Source organism: Uranotaenia lowii, unplaced genomic scaffold, assembly GCF_029784155.1.
Source record: "Uranotaenia lowii strain MFRU-FL unplaced genomic scaffold, ASM2978415v1 HiC_scaffold_10, whole genome shotgun sequence".
NCBI classification, from domain to species: Eukaryota; Metazoa; Arthropoda; class Insecta; order Diptera; family Culicidae; genus Uranotaenia; species Uranotaenia lowii.
In genome coordinates, this window is record NW_026596966.1 from 78,521 (window position 1) to 90,718 (window position 12,198).

Below are 12,198 nucleotides of genomic sequence, written 5' to 3' on the forward strand. Positions count from 1 at the left end.
TTACTGAATAAAGTTTTAGAAAATTTAGAGAATACATTGAACAAAATTTTTTCAAACCTGCAAACCGATTAGATTTTTGCTTTAAAAATATATAAAATGCAATTTGGTTCAATACTTCTTTAAAAATGGGGAAAAGTAAACATATAGAATAACTCTATAACTTTTTTCACAGAACTAAAAATTGCTTGATGTCTTGGGGAGAGTTGATAATTATTTTAAAACCTTTATTTAAAAATGTTGTGTTTTTTGTGTTAAAGGTTATTTAAAATACAAAAGCGGATAATAAAATGGCAAATTTATATCAAAAACAGCCTAACTTGTCAAAACTAGCTAAGAAGAACAAGAAACACAACACAAAATTTAAACTGAAATGAGCGTCTTGAAGAACATTTAATATTTTATAGATCAAAATTTTAAGTAATCAGGTAGAGTTTTAGATTTTGTTTTGCTAATTCTGATGACCAACGTGAGTGGCTTCCAACTTTTTGATGTATAAAATTAGTATTCGATGAATTAATTTTGAAGTTAAAATGGTTGGTTTTAAACTCTGAACTTGTTTAGTTACACTCAATAAAAATCCATACTAAAGACGAGGTAGGATTTTTGTGTGTTAAGTTTAGAGTTTCAATACAAAAGGTTGATTGAATTGCAAATCGAAATTTACAATTAAAAAGAAGTTTCAATTCGTGAACGGCATATAGGGTAACGGACTTATTTTGGACCAGAGGACCAATTATGGACCACCTTGGCTAGCTCCTTTTTGAAAAATTAGTTTTCGTCCGAAATGACAAAAAAGGTTTTCAAAAAACAAACAAAAAAACAGCTTCCTTCTGCTGTTTAGAATTCAATGTTCCAATCTCAGTTTGAAAAATGGAGACCTCTAAATTCTTGAAGCTGTTATTTTGAAATTTGTGTTGCGTTTGTGTGTTATTCGCTATTTGACGTAATAGTTGTCTGATTCATAAATGCGGTTAAATTAGGAAAAAAATAATTCATGAAACAGAACGAATACATCTCTCCATTAACGTTGCTTACATATTCAATTGGAATTTGTCGTCAATTGTTTCAACCTTTTTATGCATGATTGATGAAATACCATTCAATATTTCAATTTCTTCTGAGGATGGATCTATCCATCTATCAGCTTAATCAATAACTAAATTAAATATTAATACTTCTCAGTAGAAAGTTGGCAATTTCTGAAAGTGTTATTTGGCTGTAAATTCGAATATCTATTTAAACCTAAATTTTAAAATGTTAAACCTTTTTTTTTAACAAATTTGATAGCTACAAATTTTCTTCCTTTTGCCAAAAAAGTGTTTCTTTTAGCAAAGTCGAAGATTTCTCCTGTTGTTGTTATTGTTCGGCTGTCAAATTCACTCCCTTCGGCAACAAACGGACCGAATCCAGAGAAGGAAAAACAAAACGCGCGATCTGGTTAGGGTTACATCATTGCAGCTTCAACAGCTGGCAGCGCAAAATGGAAAGCTCTTCTAGCCGCACAAAATCCGACTCAGCAGTCAGCAGTTCATTACGGCAAATTGTTGAAATCTCTTCGCTTTTAATTTTTGAGGAGCACTCGCGTTTCTCACTCCGTGGTCGTTCCGAGTAAATCCTCGAACGCTTACCACCGAATGGAAATTGTGATAATTTGAACGGGCTCCGGAACCTTTGACAGAGGTCGAGGGAATGTCAAGGTGTTTTCCTAGAGTAGTTTTGAAAATTTTCGTTGCAGAAATTTATTTTCTTAAATTTTGATTTTTCTTCAAGTTTAAAAGTTAGTTGTAATAAAAAAAACATTAGAAAGGTTAATTTTGCATAATTCAATTAACATTCATTTACCTTTTTTTTTTAACTTTTTTCTTTTCAAACATAACCTCAAAACTTCAAGAATCCACTTTTCTCGAGCACCGACAATGCCATTGAATTTCGAACCCCATTCCATCCCACCCGGTCTATGGTTCACGTTTGATTGCACTGCATTCGATGTTTTTTTTCTTCTCTTCTCTACCCTTTGCTCGTTCGTAATCATTCTACTTTGCCATTCTTCATCTCAGCTCTGCGCTCACTCAAGAAAACGAGAAACTTTTCTGCGCTTTGTGGTAAAGTTTCAATCCGTGTGGTTTCGCTGTTAACCGATTACTTGAGAAATCTGCCAGGCTCACAGCAAAACTCTTATCGTTTTCGAGATTTGATTTGCAGCTTTCTAAGATTTGTTTGTAGCAAGTAGTTTTGACAATTTGTGTCGCGTTACGTTAAGTAATTTTTACTAGTTTCCTGCAATTCTTCTTTTATTTTTATGTATGTATGTATGTAGATAATCCACCATGGGTGCACGGATTCACCGCAGTTTCGCCAACGTATGCGCTAAATTGCATTCTTTAGATTATAAGTTCGGCCAATCTTCAATGCAAATTACCACATACCCGACACCATGGCTTCGTGTGAACTGTCATGTAATGAATGTATTTCGTGTATGTGTATGTCTTATTTGTAGAACGAGCAAACAGTTTCGCAACCGTATAAAATTCATAACATTCTCAGTGTTATGAATCTATGACAGGTATTCCGCATGCGTGTAGATACCTGCCCAGCTGGCAACTGCTTGAACGTTCTTATATAATATAATCAATAAATGAAATAGTTATACAACAGAATAACCTTACCTTAATACCCAACTTACCTCAAGACAAACTAAGCTTACCTTTAGCTGTAACCCACCTTGTTCAGTATCATAACCATATTTATTTCCATCTGATCAAATAATGAAATCCATATTTGATGTGTAGTCTTCCGTTATCTAAATTGCACTTTCATCTTTTTCAACAATCAACCACAAAAACTACCCTCCCTTCATTAACGCAAAACCACTTTTGCCACATGTCTGAACACAAGCCTCCTCAGATATCCTTTATAAGCTTACACTTACACTAACAAAGGAAATTTATCCACATTTCATCCCATTTTCGCTTGTTCTGCAGGAACAAAGCATAATATCGTTCAATTATTAGGCAAATCTAAAACGCCCACTCTGACATACGCAAACCGCTTAAAAATGTCCAAGTAGGCTGCGCGATGGTTGCTATCCATCAAGTTACACAAAACCATAGGCGCAAGAGGTGCATTTTCCAACATCGCATTCTACACTGATTTTCACATGTGGAAGTTCTTTTCGCTTTCTAAATAATATTCCTTACCAATCTATGCAACATTGAGGACTTCTACCCTCTCCTTATTTTGGTTTTCTCAAATAACCACTTCCCTTACCGATTAAAGAATCAACACGATAAAACATTTGTCAAACGACTTGAGCGTGCGTATCCACCGTATCAACAATCTTCACGTCGCGCGCACCCACGAACGGAGCACGCTGGAATTACTTTATTCTGGATACGGGCGAACTTTACAACTTTTCTTTATCTTGTTGATTTTTACAGCTAATTCGTTGCCGATTAGAAAACGTAAAAAAAAAACAAACCTAAAATTCACACTTTTTTCGAATTTCACATCTTGAAATTCTTGTCGAACAACTTAAACGTGAGTGTGACTTTGCTTGATTCTATTTCGGCAACGCTTCATTGAACCAACCTTTCCGCGAACTTCATACTTTTCCAATCACTATCACACAGTAGGCTGCGGAATTTTAAAGCTTGAAACTGCTCGAATCTTGATTCTTTGCCCTCTGACTCACTTGCATTCTCCCCTTCATACGGCTCTATATTTGCACATCACTTTCCCCGCTTTCACCTGCCGTACAGTAAATGAAGCAATTCCAACCAATTTTCGTAAAAACCCTCATTTTTCCCACTTTACCGCAAACGGTTCACAAAATTTCATGCATTCGACAAAGCTTGGGTTATTTGGTAGCCCCAGCTTAATTTTCTTTCAAATGCTAATCCATCCTATGGGATAAAAATCTTCAGCTTTCACTACACTTTTCACAAACTTTTCACTCTTTTTTCCAATAATTTCCATTTAATTCCAAACGAACACTCCCTGTTTCATTGATAAGGCTGTTCAGATTCTTCCGTTTTCACTCCGCGTTTCCAATTTGCAAACGACGAATCTTTTCCGTTTCGTTATTTAGCAGAAAAGAAAAATATGACCGCGCGCGACGGGAGCACGATGCAGACTCTGCAATTCTTCTTTTATTTTTATATACATTAAAGCTTTTTCTCACGGGTTTATGTATCGTAGAAAAAGTACAAAAGCCTTGTTAATTCTTGAAGCATCTTCATAAACCTTATTGCGATAAACTGTGTTATATCATGCCAATTGAGGGAATTCGTGTAAAAATCGTGTTTATTCCGAAATCCATTTAACAATTTGAAGCTGGAACTGGGATCAGCCCTGAACGGGGACTCTCTGAAGGCCAGAGAGCTAAGTAATTAGACTTAGGCATGAAACCTTGGATTGACGCTTCAGACTTTGAATTGAGTTCCGAAATCAAAGACTTCAGACTTTAGATTGAGTTCCGAAATCAAAGATATGAGACCTGAATTTGAGTCTTTAGACATGAGAAATGGGAACTACGACATGAGACTGCAGACATGAGTCATCCCAAGTAACAGAGATGTGAGACCTGAAAGCGAAGTAATTAGACTTAGACAGGAAAACTGAGACATGAGACCTTGGATTGACACTTCAGACTTTAGATTGAGTCCCGAAATCAAAGATCTGAGACCTGGGATTTGAGCCCTTAGACATGAGAAATGGAAACTACGACATAAGACTGGAGACATGAGAGCTGAGTCCTGAGACATGAGACATCCCAAGTAACACACTTTAAGACATTTGGCTTTCTTAAAATTTACCATTGCTTTAGGGAGGTTTACTCAATGTGACGTAGTTTTGTGATTGTTTTGTAGAAACTCTAGGAAATGCTTAGAAGATTTCAGTAATTGTGTTTTTTTTAAACAGTGTTCTATAAAGTTCTGTTAAAACTTGAATAAAACATCAATAGGATAAACATCAATTTTAATGAAGTTGCGTGTGCTCCGTTAAAGCTATAATTAAACATACTTTTCTGTTTGTTTCAGAGCTTCATTGCCTGTTTTGTGCACTCCATGCTGCAATTGAATGTCATCGTAAAACCGGCAGACAGGCTTGAATCATGACAATGGAGCGTGTTTGTTTCCTTTTGGGAGAAACTACAAACGAAACTGTGATTTTACTGTGATGAAACTACGATGAAGTTTGTTGGAGAGTGAGAATACATTCACGTAGTTTTTTTTTCTTTTGAGAGAAACGTCTGACGAAGCAATTATAAAACTACGATAAAGCTTGTTTGAGAGAGGAGGTATACTCGGAAAGAGGACTGGGAAATTTTTTTAACCCTGCATCTTCACTGCTGGCATAAAACTTGTATAAAGCTTAAACACATTTTTTTTTAACTTGGGAGACGTGAGATCAATGAAGTGGGAAGTGCGACGAAAAACGTTAAAAGTGAAACTACTTGTCACGTTGACGTTGACCATGACATTGACGTGGATAGTAAAACGTGAAATATGAAAAAAGAGATATGAGACGTGAGAAGTTAAACATGAGACGTAAGAAGTGAATCATAAGACGTGGGAAGTGAGAAATGAAATACTTGTTTTCCTTCAAATCACAAATTAATTCAAAAATTAATCAACTTAAACCTTTTTTTCGATGCGCGAATGTCATAATCAAATGGCAGAACACATTTCGAAACGCACTTCCGCTCAACTCAAAATTTAGTGGAAGAATGAAGCACTATTACCGACGCTTTTTTCTGCTGTTGTTGTTCCAGTTCTGGCACATGGTCAATTAGCATAATTTATCAGTTGTGACAAGACGTAAGGAAACAAGTTTGCTTATGGCATCAAACTGTCTTCTTTCGTTGTGTTTTTTTTTGCTGCTCCCTATGTTGTCGTAGTAAACTGATTTGCTTTCTCTCGAAACTTCTTCCCCGTCTTAACCGAAACATAATCGAGAGACATTTTTTTCTCGCTGTTATGGTCTGTCTCTCATGCTATGGAAAAATGTAGTGGCTCAGCAACACTTGACATTTTTTTACTTCTTCTTGCTCCATTCAGTGCGAGTCATTGTTTTTGACGATGATGGCACGTACTTTGCCATCTCTCTAGCCAGCAGCTACTTATACTTATGCTGACCGGACCGGTGACATCTGTTGGTATATGATGATGATCTTATTTGTGTTTCCAGCGGAATCAAGTGGTGCAATTTATGCTGTATGAAAAGTTTTTCCCTTGCTTTTTAGTTGAGATAGCATTTTTTAGCTGATTAAAATTGTGAAATAACTTTAACAAACCGTGTACAAAGTAGGAGGTTACAACACTTTACACTTCAAACTTCAAAATTCTCATACAAAAGAATATTTAGTTCTGTTTTATCAACTGTCTGGACTTATGTTATTGGGTTTCACGAAAGTCATCACTTGTCTTGTCGAAGTTCTAACAGATCTATACAAAATGTGGAGGATTGACATCACTGATCACGAGTCAGACTCGTGGTCAATAAAAATTAGGCAATCTTTCTACTTAGTCATGCTTCAACCGGGAGTAGTTTAGAGGCTATATCCGCCTTTATTAGGTTCGACAAATCTCCAATGCAACGCGTACACCATATCCGGACCCCATGGCTTCGTATGAACTGTTATGGATGAATGTATTGTGTTGATGTAGGTATATTTTTGGAAGAATGAGTCAATCAGGTGGGCTGGTTTACTTACAGGTATTCCCGCATCCGTGTATATATCTGGCCAGCTGACAACTGATTGAAAATTCTTATTATATAGTCAATTATAACGAGAAACACATTTTACCTGTCGACAACTTATGGGATTCGAACCCAAAAGCTTTCATGCCGGTACCGGAAATCGAACCGAGTACGCCTGGCATACCAAAACTTTATCCGCTAGACCACATCGGCGCTCTCATAAAAAGTGTTATAATTCTTGACGGAAAAACCAAAAGCCGAACAAAACCTCTACTCGTTGCTAAGAATTAACTCTTCGACGATACCACGATGAACACCACAATCATTGACAACACACTGCGTCACCGAAATTTACCTCTGTAAGGAAACGATATGAGTTTTGCAAACAGTTCAAATTAAAAAAATGTGTACCTACCATAACTTCCGACCTTACAGCAAGTTAAAAATTACAAACGACCAACTTATCGACAATAGGCTTACCTCAAGAACCACAACAAAGAACAGATGCGTTATTGTAAGCAGGATCTCGCCACTTATTTAGCACTAGACACTATTAGTTATAACACCAATTTCTTACAAATTTATATTTAAATCCCAGTTTCCCTGAGGATGGTGCCAACAAGCACCGAAACGTCGGTTGAATAAAATCTTCATGTTCGGGTTTGATGCCCGACCTCTTATCTTAAGGGTTCGAGGTTTGCCACCTTGCCCGCCGTGTACCTGATCGAGAGCAGCTTATCCTAGACTCGCGCCTGTCACGGCACACGCGCGGAACTTAACGCAACGACTCGGATGATTCCCGACGAAGACGTCATCCTACTCCGACTCGAATGGCTCACCCGGCGCTGAGAGCCACTCTACCCGTGGGTATTCCCCGAACGTGGAATAACCCTTTCCCAACGATTTCCACTGCGTAGAAGGTCAAGTCTTATCCCCGCAGCTTCTGTCGTTGAGAACCACCCTACTCAGTTACTCCCCGAAGGTGGAGCATCCTACGCACGAACGCGGCGCACCCACGGCATCTGCTACGTAAAAGGTATTGTCTTATCTTTGTAGCTTCAAAGCGAGGGGTCGGACGCACTCTACTCGACAGCCCCCCGTCGATGGGGTCAGTCTACTCCGACCGATGTCCGGTCTTCTTTATCCCCCTTGGGATTTTCCTGCCCGTTGTGTGCCAGGTCGAGAGCAGCTTGTCCTGGACTCGCGCCTGTCACGGCACACGTACGGGACTTGGAACGCTACGACTCGGATGTTTCCCGACGATGACGACATCCTACACCGACTCGAGAGGCTCGCCCGGCATCGAGAGCCTCTCTACCTGTAGGTATCCCCCGACAGACTCTTCTCTCGAGATCCGCTACGAGGAAGGTAAAGTCTTATCCTCGCAGTTTCCATCTTAGGAAGCGGCACTACTCGGATACCCCCCGACATTGGGGTATCCTACACACGTTCGCGGCGCACCCCTGACCTCAGCTACGCAGAAGATGTTGCCTTATCTTTGTAGCTTCGATCAAGGGATCGGACGCACACTCCTCAGATGCTCCCCATCGATGGAGTCATCCTACACCGTTCGCAGACTGCCGTTGGTTCCAGCTCCTCTGCAGGGCAGTCATGATCCGGGGGAACCCATCGCTGACCGCATGCCAAGTGTTGGAATCCGCACACATCCTCCGTACGACGTTATCTGCTGTCGTGTCGGGTCCACAGGCGGCAAATATGGAAGTACGTACCGCCACAAACCTCGGACAAACAAACACCACATGCTCAGGTGTTTCCTCTTCGTCACCACAATCTGGGCAATATGGCGAAGGCACATGTCCAAACCGGTAGTGGTACTTCATGAAGCATCCATGACCAGTCAGGAATTGCGTCATATAGAAGTCCACTTCACCGTGCCTTCTTCCTATCCAGCTCCCAATGTGCGGGATCAGACGATGGGTCCACCTTCCTTTCGTTGATCTGCTGCTGCAGCTGCTGCCAGTTGGACATCGAGTCGTCATTGGCGAGATCTCGTACATTGGGCGTGTCTTTGTTGCTCCTCAAGCAAAACCGAGATGGGCATGACACCCGCTACTACACAGGCGGCTTCGGACGACATTGTCCGGTATCCGCTGATAACCCGCAGGTTCATCAGCCGCTGAACGCTGCTAAGTCGCTGCAGGTTACAGTTTCTTCCCAGGGCCTGCCTCCAGGCCGCTGCTCCGTACCGCAAGATCGATGTGGTTACACTTGCCAGGATCCTCCTTTTGCTACTTTGGATGGCCGAGGAGTTCGACATCATCCGTGTGAGTGCGGCCGTGGCCTTTGCAGCTCTCTTGCACACATAGTCGACATGGCTCGTAAAACTGAGCCTGTCGTCAATCATCACCCCTAGGTACTTGATTGCGCGTTTGGACACGATATTGCACGGTCCAACGGCAATGGTACCTGTTTGGGGTGAGATAAGGTTGGTGACCATCTCGGTTTTGTGGTGGGCTAGACGCAGGCACTTGGAGTGCATCCAGCTTTCCACTGCCTGGATAGCTACCGTGGCCAGTAGCTCAACCTCCGCTGTTGAAGAGCCTCTCGCCAAAAGGACTACATCATCCTCAAATCCTACGAGTTCAGCTCCCGATGGGAGGCTCGTTCGTAGGAGTTCGTCGTAAGTGATATTCCACAGAACCGGGCCGAGTATTGACCCCTGTGGAACACCCGCCGAGACCTCTTGTGTTCGCAAACCCTAGCCGGTCATATACTGCAGTTGGCGATTGTGGAAGTAACTTTCCACAAGCCTATACAGATATGCCGGGATCCTCATTTGGATGAGCGACGACGCAATCGCTGTCCAACTGACACTGTTGAAGGCGTTCTTAACATCCAGAGTGACCACCGCGCAAAAGCGGAGCCCTCTCCTCTTGGTTAGCCTGGCTTTGTCCGCTACCTCGATGACCGAGCGTATGGCATCTACTGTTTCCCCGAGAGTTCGCCTTCGCTTTCGGTGTATCTCTGAAGTCGGTTCTGAATCACCTTCTCCAGGACCTTACCCGCTGTTTCCAGTAGACAGATCGGCCGATACGCCGATGGGTCTCCTGGACGCTTACCCGGTTTTGGCAGAAGGACGAGTTTCTGCCGTTTCCACGTGTCAGGGAACACCCGTTCCGTCACGTATCGTTGCAACGATGTTCGGAACATATCGGAGAACTCCCTGATCGCGGCCTTCACCGCGACGTTCGGAATGCCGTCCGGTCCGGGGGCCTTCCTCGGTTGGAGAGACTTGGCGATCTCGCGAAGTTCTTCTACCGTTGTCCGCTCTTCGGCGCTGGAGTCCCAGTCAAACGGGACTGTTGGCCAGCGGATAACATCGTGCTGTGGGAACAGCTCATTGATGATGACTCTCAGTTTATCGGGGGACGTTTCAGGTGGTGTACCCCCACTTTTAGTTCTGCCCATGACTATCCGATAGGCATCACCCCATAGACAGTCGTTGGCGTCACGGCATAACTGCCGTGTATATGACTTAAAAATCGCGGTCATGTACTGTACATAAAACTGAGTCGATTTGGGGTCATTTTTGAATTTTCATAAACTCTGGGGTTTTAAAAGCGTCGCTTTGGTTCAAAACTCATCTATGATTTTTTTGCAAAATATTGGAGTAACGTTTATAAATTCCAAAATGACCCCAAATCGACTCTGTCTACTGTACATAGACTATTAAACTTTTTTTAACAGGAGAAGAATTGTTTTTAGTCGACTATTTTGAAATTGTTTGTTTTGTTTTTTTCCTATAAGTAAATTGACAGAGCTAGCAATGAGATTATCACATCGATAATTGCCTCAGGCCTTTCCTTTTTATTAAGTACTTCTCACTGAACCTAGCCAAATTTTCAAAAACCTTAAACGTTTGACGATAATTTTCTAGCAATTTTTGAAACCTTTGTTCGGTTTGAAAAGCTTATTTCACAAGTCATTTTTAGAATCAAGTATCTTTATAAATCTTCTTAAATTTTTCAAGTACTTTAAATCCACTAATTAATTTGTGTAGTTATGATTGTTGAAATTTCATGTAGACGACGTATTGGAGTTTATAAAGAAACTTTGAAATTGTTGACAATTTTATGAAATTTCTAAGCTGTCTTAACACGTTTGTCGCCAAGCGCTACAAAACCCACTACAAAATATGACTTACTTAGAAAAGCCAAAACATCCACTTGAGATATCTTCAAATTCTGGCTAGAGAGCAGTAGGGATTTGGAATTAACCCAAGATGATTTCGAATCAAAATGATTTCTGCGTGTTGATGGTTTGACTATTTCAAGTTAGACATGTTTTGAAGTGGATGATGTTTGGCGACAAACGTTTAAAGTGCATTTCTTTAAAGTTTTTGTCAAAGGATTTTTTTTACTCAGGTTTTTTCATAAATCTTCATGCATCGCTTACCAACCCGTCTAAAGTTTATTGGAAATAGCCACGAACCTTTTATCCACTCGATTTCCTTTCCTAATGTGTAAAGTCTGTTGCGTTACACAGCAAAACATAACTTAAAATAGCATCGTAACAACAAAGTTCAGCAGCATCAGGATTTGTCTGTTACTTTACACAGAATAGCATTACATATCGTAACAACAAAGCTCAGCCCACAGTGGCTATTATTTTTCTGTTACATAACACAACACAGCATAACACATCGTAACAACACAGCTCAGCCCACAGTAGCAATTATTTGTCTGTTACAAACTACAATACAGCATAACACATCGTAACAACAAAGTTTAGCACACAGTGGCTATTATTTATCCGTTACATAACTAAATACAGCATTACACATCGTAACAACAATGCTCAGCCCACAGTAGCTATTATTTGTCTATTACTCACACAACACTCACAGCATTACACATCGTAAAAACAAAGCTCACCCCACAGTGGCTATTACTTGTCTGTTAAACTACTCAATCTAGCATTACACATCGTAACATCAAAGTTCAGCCCACAGTAGCAATCATTTGTCTGTTACATAACACAATACAGCATTACACATCGTAACAACAATACTCAGTCCTCAGTGGATTTTATTTATCTGTTCACTACACAACACAGCATTACACATCGTTACAACAAAGCTTAGCCCACAGTGGCTTTTATTTGTCTGGTACGTTGGGCAAACATCGTCCTAACAAAGTTCAGCCCTACACAAGCTTTTATTTGTCTTTAACGTCATACCGCATATCATTATAAATCGTAACAAAAAGCTCAGCCCACAGTGGCTTTTATTTGTCTGTTAAATTACACAGCATTTCACATCGTAACAACAAAGTTCAGCCCACAGTGGCTATTATTTATCTGGAACGTTGGGCAAAACAGCATTACACATCGTCCCAACAAAGTTCAGCCCTTCACAAGCTATTATTTGTCTGTTACGTCGTGTTACATAACACAATGCAGCATAACTCATCGTAACACAAAGCTCAGCCCACAGTGACTATTATTTGTTTTTTTTTTATAACACAGCATTACACA

General features: G+C 40.5%; 1 protein-coding gene across 1 annotated transcript in view; it reads left to right on the plus strand.

Moving 5' to 3' along the window:
- Nucleotides 1-12,198, plus strand: part of LOC129759070 (uncharacterized) — a 160,172-nt gene that overhangs the window by 21,197 nt on the left and 126,777 nt on the right. The gene's annotated exons all lie outside the window — the stretch shown is intronic.